Source organism: Eumetopias jubatus, unplaced genomic scaffold, assembly GCF_037043125.1.
Source record: "Eumetopias jubatus isolate StellerSeaLion01/CBP00866 unplaced genomic scaffold, mEumJub1_p1.0 scaffold_13, whole genome shotgun sequence".
NCBI lineage: Eukaryota > Metazoa > Chordata > Mammalia > Carnivora > Otariidae > Eumetopias > Eumetopias jubatus.
Genome location: NW_028274819.1, coordinates 15,359,806 through 15,369,746, shown reverse-complemented (window position 1 = coordinate 15,369,746; position 9,941 = coordinate 15,359,806). Strand labels below are relative to the sequence as shown.

The 9,941-nt window shown below is 44.7% G+C and overlaps 1 long non-coding RNA gene across 1 annotated transcript; it reads left to right on the top strand.

Moving 5' to 3' along the window:
* Nucleotides 1-1,997: 1,997 nt before the first annotated feature.
* Nucleotides 1,998-9,125, top strand: LOC148162613 (uncharacterized). The gene is made up of 3 exons (XR_015766698.1): nt 1,998-2,018; nt 3,538-3,617; nt 9,042-9,125. It is a non-coding gene; the product is annotated as an uncharacterized LOC148162613 (long non-coding RNA).
* The last annotated feature ends 816 nt before the right edge of the window (nt 9,126-9,941 follow it).

The window sequence follows — 9,941 nt, the reverse complement described above, 5'->3', positions numbered from 1 at the left end:
TAACCCAAGCCCCCTGGGCTAAGATTGCCATTCAGTCCAAGTGGCCTGCAGCCTGCTGACACTGAGTCTTGTGGAGGGTCCCACAGTGGTGGCAGCTCAGCTGTGAGGATCCAGATTGTCCTTCTGGATTTTACGTTCTCTTTTCATACAAAGACTTCCAAGTTCAGGGTATATTTTATGCCTAAAGCACATCTCCACTTGGACCAGGCTCCAGGACATTGAGGGCTCATGTCCCTCAACCTTCTGACATGGATGCTCTCAGAGCTCGGAACAGTGAAGTGATGGAACCATTGATGGAAAAGCCGGGCATGGAAGTCGGTAATCCTTAAGGAGGACATTGAACACTTGGAGCCCTGTGTCCGGCAGAGGCCCCCGCTGATCTGGCAGAAGTCTGCTGCTGTGCCGAGCGGGAACTTCCTTCCCATTTCCCGCCTGGACACACTCTTTCCTTCGACCTTTTCGGCAGCACGGTCCTTCGAGTTCCAGCTCGGGTGCCCCTCCTCCACGAAGCCCCTCGTCCCCCCCCCCCCCCATAGCCGGGTTTAAAGCCTTCAGGGCGGGACAGGCGTTGTCTTTATTCCCTACAAGGTCCTTGGGGCCAGAAGCCTTGACACCTGTGCCCACTCCTGTCTCCACCCCCCGAGCCTGGCACAACAAGGCTCTGTTGTCCATAGTAGGCCTTCAACACATGCGTGCTGTCCCCGCAGAGGAAAAGCACTGCCCCCGGTTTGTAAGATGACGCTCTGCCCGTAAACGGGCGAGCTGGCGATGCTGCGGGGATGGCCGTTCGCACATTGTTGTTACTTGCAGTTGTTCTGGCGGGTCTATTTCCCATCCAAGTCAGCACTCTCTTGTTTTCTATTTTGGGTCCTGTTTCACCAGAATGATTAAACAAAGGGGAAATCATCAAAAACCACAGCAGAGGCTGATGGGGCGGAGGGAAAGGCAGAAGCAAGCACGTGGGGTTGAGGGGAGGGTGATAAAAATACAGTAAGTGGGTGGGAGTCTGAGAGCCGGGGCGGCCCAGACTGAGGCTGTGGCAAGCAGCGCATGCAAAACAGGACCATATGGCAGAGTCTTGGGGGAAAGAGCTTTATGAGAAGAGGGGCTGAAGTCCAAGTAACTTCACCCTGGGAACCGGTCAACTGTCCTGACTTGGGAGAGAGGGAAGCCAAAATTGCTCCAGAATTTTTTTTTTTTTTTCCCCTGGAAGAAGTGTGAACAGAAATTCCAGCTGAAGGGCTAGTTTCCCCCTTCTTCCGTTCCTCGGGCTGGGCATACAGCTCCCGGCTCTGGAGAAGGGAACCCTCTGCATGCATTCCTTCCCTGGGCTGATGGGAGAGAGGGTCTGGTCCCTGCATTCCTCCCCTGGATGGAGGGGGCTGACCTCAGATTCTCCCCACTGCAGAGTCTGGTTCTGCAGTGGGTCATTGGAGTGTCTGGGGTGAGGGGTGGGAGGTGGGGTGCCTTGATGTGGAAGAAACCCAAAAGGATCAGGAGCCCACACCTCCCAAGGGAGACCCATGAGCCTAAAGTGGCTGGGGGCAGGGCCTGAGGGAATGAGAAACGAGGATTGCTTGCTCCTGGAGCTTCTGCCCCTGTGAGCTTTTTAGCAGCCCTTTCGGACAGAGGCCCAAAGCTCCTGCTTGGGCACTACGTACTCCGTAGCCTCTCTTCCAGAGACCACAGAGCTGTGCTGTGGCCATTAGCCACATACGGCTATGAGCACTTGAAATGTGGCTGGTCCAAGTGGAGATGTGCTTTAGGCATACAATACACCCTGAACTTGGAAGTCTTTGTATGAAAAGAGAACGTAAAATATCTTTTTTATTTTAAAGATTTTATTTATTTATTTGAGATAGTGCAAAAGAGAGAGCACAAGCAGGGCAGAGGGGTGGAGGGAGAGGGAAAGAGGTCAGCAGGGAGCCGGACATGGACTCAATCCCAGAACCTGGGGATCATGACCTGAGCTGAAGGCAAACATCCAACCGACTGAGACACCCAGGCTCCCTGAGAACGTAAAATACCTTATTAATAATTTTTTTATTGATTACATGTTGGAATGACGATGTTTGGATATACTGAGTTAAACAAAATATATTAGTAACATTAATTTCACCTGTTTATTTTTTCCTTTTTTTCAATGTGGCTACCAGAAAATTTAAAATTACGTATGTGGTTTGCATTATATTTCTGTTGGCTGCTGCTAGTCTACATGGTGTCTGTGTCTTAGGCTGGGGAAAGGCCTTCAGGGGCCTGGTTAAATTTTTAACTGGAAGGTGTCATTGGTTTAAATATTTAAAAAAATACATCATCTTACTGGATCAGTCATCTGTGACTAATAACAAAAATCAGGGGGTCATAGGGAGAAGGGGTTCTGTCACATTTACTGTGTCAGGTGATAGAACTCCAAATCTGGAAGAGGACCCCTAAGAAAGTGGAGCTCAGTGTTCATTCTGCATTTATCCAAGCATCCAGCAGGGAACAAAGCAAAGACTTCTCCAGCTCTCGTGGAAAGGATAAGACAGGAGATAGAAATATATAGTCTAAATGCATTCAAGAAATGCAGGAGAAGACTACAGCATGTTAGCCGGGGGTAAGTGATAGGGAAAAAAGTAAAGCAAGTAAGAGGGTTTTGATTTTGAATATGGTGGTCAGAGAAGGCTTCGTGGAGAAGGTATCAGAGCCAAACCTTAAGGAGATCAGGGAGTGAACTGCGCAGTGAACTTGGGGAGGGGGCATTCCAGCTGAACAGTCCAGAGGCTGGAGTGGTCTGGTGTGTTTGGGGACAGCAAGGGACCAGTGTAGCTGGTGTGGAGTGCACAGGAGGAGGCTAGAGGGGAGCCAGTCAGGAGAATGGCAGGGAGCAGACTGCTTAGGGCCTTGCAAGCGACCGCAATGCCTTTGCCTTTTACTCTTTGTTCTTGGAGAGCAGCAGGGTCCTTGTGGCAGTTGAGTAGAGCAGACTCCAGGGGCCACAGGTGGAAGCGGGAGGTCAGTTAGAATAGTGGGCATCAATTAGGGTGAGATGAAAAGGTGGCCCACCGGGGTGGCCAGTCCAGGTGAATGAGGAGGGTTGCCTGCTGACCCTCTGGGTTTTCTTTTCTTTTTCTTTTTTTTCTAAAATATTTTATTTATTTATTTGAGGAAGAGAGAGAGCATGAGCCCCGGGGAGGGTCACTGGGAGAGGGAGAAGCAGACTCCCCACTGAGCAGGGAGCCCTACTCGGGGCTCGATCCTGGGACCCCAGGATCATGACCTGAGCGGAAGGCAGATGCTTAACCATCTGAGCCACCCAGGTGCCCCTGGGTTTTCTTTTCTCACCCAGTAGCTGAGGTGAGTCTATTCCTGAGGCATGGACAGCTAGCCCTCCACTTTCTGCACCCTGTGCTTTCCTCCCCTCCTCACCAGCTGGGCCATGCTGGTCACTGCTAGCTCACCAAGCTCACCAAGCTAGGGCCCGCCTCCGCCTCGAGGCGGCATTTGCACGGTCAATGCCTCCACTCTCCCTCTGACTGTTTCCTTCTCCTCATTCAGGTCTCAGTGCAGATGTCACCCCTCAGAGCAGCCTCCGTCAGTGCCTCAAAGGAGCCCCTTCCCCATCGATGTCTACTATGGTAGGCTGTTTTGTTAACTTCTTTGCCTTAGTCACTGGCTGAACCAATTAATTTATTTGCTACTCCATTGTCTCTCACCTGCCCCAAGGGTGGGGGCTTGGGCGCATGGTGTCCCCAGTGCCGAGGACAGTGTTGACAGGATGGCTAGGACTTACGACACCTACTGCAACCAGCTAGAGGTCTGTCTTGCCCCTTAAACTTGAGGTAAGAAGGCAATAAAGCATGGACTCTGGTGCTGGGTAGACTGGGTTTATCTGCTTGCTATTGCCCTTGGGCAATTTTCTCTCTTTAAGCCTCAGTTTTACCATTTGTAAAATAGGGATAATATGGGTATATCCACCTCATGAGGGTGTTTTAAGGAGTGACAGGATGCATATAAATCACTTAACTCAGTACGTGGAACTATTATAATTATTATAATTGCTAACAGTTGACCATACATTCTCATCCTCCCATTGTCTAATTTTCTGTCAGATGTTCTGAACTCCATTTTCCCTTAATCAAACACTCCTGAACAGTGCTGTCCAATAGAACTTTCCTCGATAGGGCGCCTGGGTGGCTCAGCGGGTTAAGCGACTGCGTTCGGCTCAGGTCATGATCTTGGAGTCCCGGGATCGAGTCCCGCATCGGGCTTCCCACTCAGTGGGGAGTCTGCCTCTCCCTCTGACCCTCTTCCCTCTCGTGCTCTCTATCTCTCATTCTCTCTCTCAAATAAATAAATAAAATCTTAAAAAAAAAAAGAACTTTCTTCGATAATTGAGATATTCTATGTCTGCGCTGCCCAGGACGGTGGCCACTAGCCCCATGTGGCTTTGAGCACTTGATATGTGGTTAGTGTGGCCAGGGACTGATTTTTAAACTTGACTTAATTTTCATTAATTTAAATTTACATCTAAATAGCCACAGGTGGCTAGTAGTTACCGTATTGGATGGCACAGCTCTAGAAACTGAGTGATGGGAAGAAAAAGCTTTTCCTTTAATGAAAAACATTTGGGAGAATTTTAAATAAATGCAGTACTTTTTAAGGAATCTTTACAGATCTAAATTTACTGTATCCGATTTGGAATACAAGAATATATTACATAGACTTTGATGGTTGGGATGGTTAAATATATGAAAATCCTTAACAAAAAGGGACCTTTCCTTCCCTTTCTGCTCCTCCACTGTCTTCTTCCTCTTCTCTAAATCCAGTTATTCCATTTCCTTTCTGTTTTTCTCTTTTCTTACCGGGGAAAAGAGCCACCTCAGTGGATAGATGGTGGACAGGGAGAAAACTGCCTTGATTCATTTCTCTCGTGTTTACAACAAGGTCCTGGCACCGTCTTGGGACTGCCTGGACCTAGGGGAGGGCTGCCATTTGGGTCATTCATTAGAGTCAGGTAATTAAGAACAATGCAGGACAATCCAGTTGGAAAATCATGAATTTTTGAGCTGGGGGGGTTCCTTAGCGAATGGTCTGGTCCAAACTCTTCATTTTATAAACAAAGACATAAAAACCCAGAGAGAAGTGACTTAACCAGGACCCAGGACTCCTGACCCCCGCCCTGTGCTGGTTCTAGAACTCCCAGTGGAAAAGCCCACATATTTTTCCAATTCTTTTTCTTAGAAACAAAAGCAATTAAAACTCAACTACACTAAACCAAACCAGACTTTTACATTTTGTTTTCCTACTCCTGAGCCTTTTAGACAGATCTCAGTAAAAATGTTTGGTCTCAATGCATGGGGAAAACATTAAAGACATTCTTTGAGTTCCTTTTGAAGAATGACTCTGTTCTAGAAATGTTTGCATCATGTGTAAAATCCTTATTATAAATGAAATTACTGAATATTGCCTGGCTACTGTAATTTATTTTGTACATTTCCTTTTTTTAAGAAAAAAAAAGCACATGGCTGAATGTTGGTGGAAAGCAACTAACCCGAGTATGACAAGAATTTTAATTTCATTTTCAAAGCGACTAGGCAAAGCATAACAAGGTGTTTTTCATATTTAATGTTCATCTGATATGGAAAATAGCCTTTAACAAACAACATGTGAAATAGTTGAATTAAGCAGAGTTTGCGTAAGAGTACTTATTTCTCCTAGCAATTAGATATTGGTGTTCTTAGAGTTAAATGTTAAAGCTTTAGAGTAAAATTATTGTTTCTGACGCTTGGAAGCTGTTTGAGCTTGGGCAAGTGATGTAACCTTTCTGAGTCAGCTTCTTTGTCTTGTGAAATGGGATTAATAGGGGCACCTGGGGGGCTCAGTTGGTTAAGTGTCTGTCTTTGTGTAATCTCAGGGTCCTGGGATCGAACCCCACGTAGGGCTCCTTGCTCAGTGGGGAATCTGCTTCTCTCTCTCTCTCTCTCTCTGCCCCTCTCCCCGGCTTGTGCTTTCTCTCTCTCTTTCAAATAAATAAATAAAATGTTAAAAAAAATAAATAAATGGGGTTAATAATAGTAACTGCCTCAAAGATTAGCTGTAAGAATTAAAAGATAATCTATGTAAAGCTTAGAGCATACTACACACAAGCAAACGATCATCATTGACTTACTATTACGATTATAAGATAATGTGAGCTTTGCGAAATAAGTGCTGCGCAAGTGAAAATTATTTTAATTATACTGATATTTTGAAAACATTTTAATTATAAAAAGGACCTCAGATTTTTTAAGGGAAAATTTGAAAATAAAGAAAAATATGGAGGGGCGCCTGGGTAGCTCAGTCGTTAAGCGTCTGCCTTCGGCTCAGGTCATGATCCCAGCGTCCTGGGATCGAGCCCCGCATCGGGCTCTCTGCTCAGCGGGAAGCCTGCTTCTCCCTCTCCCACACCCCCTGCTTGTGTTCCCTCTCTCTCTGTCTCTCTGTCAAAATAAATAAATAAAATCTTAAAAAAGAAGAGAAAAATATGGAAACAATAAAGATCACCCATAATGCTACCATTCAAATGCAACCTCCGGCACTTCTATTTTTTTTTCTAGATGCAGTGTAGGTTTATCTTGTGTATTATTTAAAATTGGATTTCTGACTTTCACATTATTCCACTATCTTCATGTTCTTTGTTAGAGCAAATTTATCACCCACTCAAGGCAAGCTTTACTTGCTTCGAGACTTCATGCATGTCCTTCTCCTATTGAGGGTCCTTCCCCTTCTCCCAGTTTATCTTACTGTACTTTTATGGATCTCTGTAACTTGTTCAATGTTCCTTTTGGAGTTAGCAGAGTAGAAATCAATGACTTTCAACTCGGTCTGCACAGAAGCATCAGGAGAGTTAAAAAATCTGCTAATACTCAACATCCTAATTTTATCAACATTTCTAGGGATGGGGCTGGGCATCAGTATTTTTATTTTATTTTTTATTTTTCAAAAAGATTTATCTTATTTTTAAAAAAGATTTATTTATTTTTGAGAGAGCGCGCGCGAGAGAGCACAAGCAGGAGGGCCAGGGAAAGGGAGAGAGAATCCCAAGCTGACTCCGCACTGAGCATGGAGCCCTCTGTGGAACTGGATCTTACCACCCTGGGATCAGGACCTGAGCTCAAACCAAGAGTCAGTCACTCAATCGACTGCACCACCCAGGTGCTCCTATTTCATTTTAGAGAGGGTCAGGGGAGGGAGCCCATGTGTTGGGGGACCGGCAAAGGGCGAGAAAGGAGAACCTCAAGCAGATTCCCCACTGAGCAAGAAGTCGACAAAGGGCTTGATCCCAGGACCCTCAGATCATGACCTGAGTCAAAATCAAGAGTCGGACATTCAACTGACTGAGCCACACAGGAGCCCCGGGGATTTTTTTAAAAGCTCCCCAAGTGTTTGTTTATGTAAAGAAACACATAAATAATTGTATAATTTTCATTATTATTGCATCTCTCTCCTAAATACACACTGCTTTTAAAAAAAAAAAAAACTGAAAAAAACCTAAATTTTTGTGGTATTACTGCCAAAAATGCATAGCTGGAATCTAATCATTAGGAAACATCCAACAAATCCAAATAAAGGAATATTCTACAAAATGTCTGGCCCGAATTCTTCAAAAATGTCGATATCTTAAAAGACAAAGAAAATTTTGAAACTACTCCAGAGTAAAGGAAACTAAGGAGACATGACAACTAAATGTAAAATGGAATGTGGATTTTTTTCTGCTATAGAGATTATGGAAATAATTTGAGAAATTTAAAGTCTGAAAATTTAAAAATAATATCATATCATCATTAATAAAGGATTGAGGGATAAAAGGGCTTCGTGTCTAATTTAGTGTCAAAGATTCAGAAAAAAATACATGCACTAGATATATATGTGTGTATATACGTGTGTGTATGTGTGTATCTATATATACATGCAGAGAGAGAGACAGAAAGAAAGAAACAGATTCAGAGAGGAAATGATAAAGCATATTAGGTTAAGTGTTAACATTTGGGGAATCTGGGTGAAGGATATAGTATAATTTTCTTGCAAATTTTTCATAAGTCTGAGATTATGTCAAAACAAATAATTAAAAAAACCCAAATTCTTTTTTTAAATTTTTATTGTTATGTTAATCACCATACATTACATCATCAGTTTTTGATGTAGTGTTCCATGATTCATTGTTTGTGCATAACACCCAGTGCTCCACGCAGAATGTGCCCTCTTTAATACCCATCACCAGGCTAACCCATCCCCCCACCCCCCTCCCCTCTAGAACCCTCAGTTTGTTTTTCAGAGTCCATCATCTCTCATGGTTCTTCTCCCCCTCTGATTTACTCCCCTTCATTCTTCCCCTCCTGCTATCTTCTTTTTTTTAAAAAAACCCAAATTCTTAAAAGGACCTAAAAAAGGAATAAAGTAGGGACAGATTTTTAAAATGCAGAAAAACCCACTTTTTTTGTTTTTGTAAATATAATCTATAGCTACACGGAAAAAGATGTTACTTAAGAAGACATTATTCTCAGAATAGAGGCGACGGAGCTTTCTGGGCTTTTAAGTTATCTGTCGATTTAAGGATCCAACAAATGCAGGCAGAATACCTCCAACAGAGGGCGGTGCAACCTTATGAAGAATGAATCACATCACAAGGGTTTTGGGTAAACATTACCCAAGGTAGATTGTAAAGCATTAACAAATGGAACAGAGGCATTGAGAATCTTAGAGCTGAAGTCTATCTACATCCCATTTTACAGATGAGCAAACTGAGACTCAAAGAGGGAAAACCACTTGCCCAAAGTCATTGTCACAAGCAGCACAACTGTCTTGCAGAAAACAACCACAGCTATCATTTATTAGAGGCTTATTATATGCCAGGCACTGCACATACTAAGCACTTTATATGTGTTAGCTCTTTAATTACACCCCCCCCCTTTTTTTTAACCTGAAGTTGAGGCTCAGAGACATCAGTAACTTATCTGACGGTTAACTAACGAATGAGATTCCGGCTGTGCCCCTAGCTAACATGCCATTCTGTCCTACAGCTCTGCTGGGGTGCCTACCTTTGGAGAACTGATCACCTAATAGGGGTACAGAACACAGCTGTGGAAACAGACATTTATCTTGGCACCTGCTGATGGATGCACGCGCACAAGGATCCAGAGATTCAGTGAAGGAAGATTCCCGGGACTGAGGGAAGCAGAAACGGCGGAGCGTGCGTGACTTCTGGAAATGGGTAGGTTTGGTGATGGTGAAGAGAAGGCAGAGGAGAGAGTAGACAGAAAATAGGGAGAAAAGCATATGGTCTTGCTGGGGAAGGCAGTGAGGCTAAAATCTTGACTCCTCTCCTTGCTACTTATGTCAGCCTCTAATGAATCCATCAGCTAGTCTTGTTAGTTCCTTTTTTTTTTTTAAAGATTTTATTTATTCATTTGAGATAGAGAGAGTGCGAGCGTGCACAAGCAGGGGGACGGGCCGAGGGAGAGGGAGAAGTAGGCTCCCCGCTGAGCAGGGAGCCCGATTTGGGACTCCAAGTGGGGCTCGATCCCTGGACTCTAGGATCATGACCTGAGCGGAAGGCAGATGCTTAACCGACTGAGCCACCCAGGGGCCCCTCCAGAACGATTTTCTTCCAGGTCTCCACGTGGCTGTCCCCTTCTTCTCCACGGTCCCCCAGTGGAGTGGGGTCTGAAAGAGAACTGGAAATGGGATCAGAAGGGCCGAGGTGGCAGCTCGTCCTGATTCTGCTGTTAGGGTTTGTGGAGAACACCATTTGACTCAGTCTTTAAGGGGTTAACAACCAGGTCAGGGGATTTTAGAGTTTAAAAATCTTAGCCCCAGATGGGACCCAGTCCACATCTTTTCATTTGACAGATAAGAAAAAAAAATGAGATTAGAGCCAGGAAGTGACTTGCCCAAGGCCAGGGGGCCAGAAGAGCTTCCTC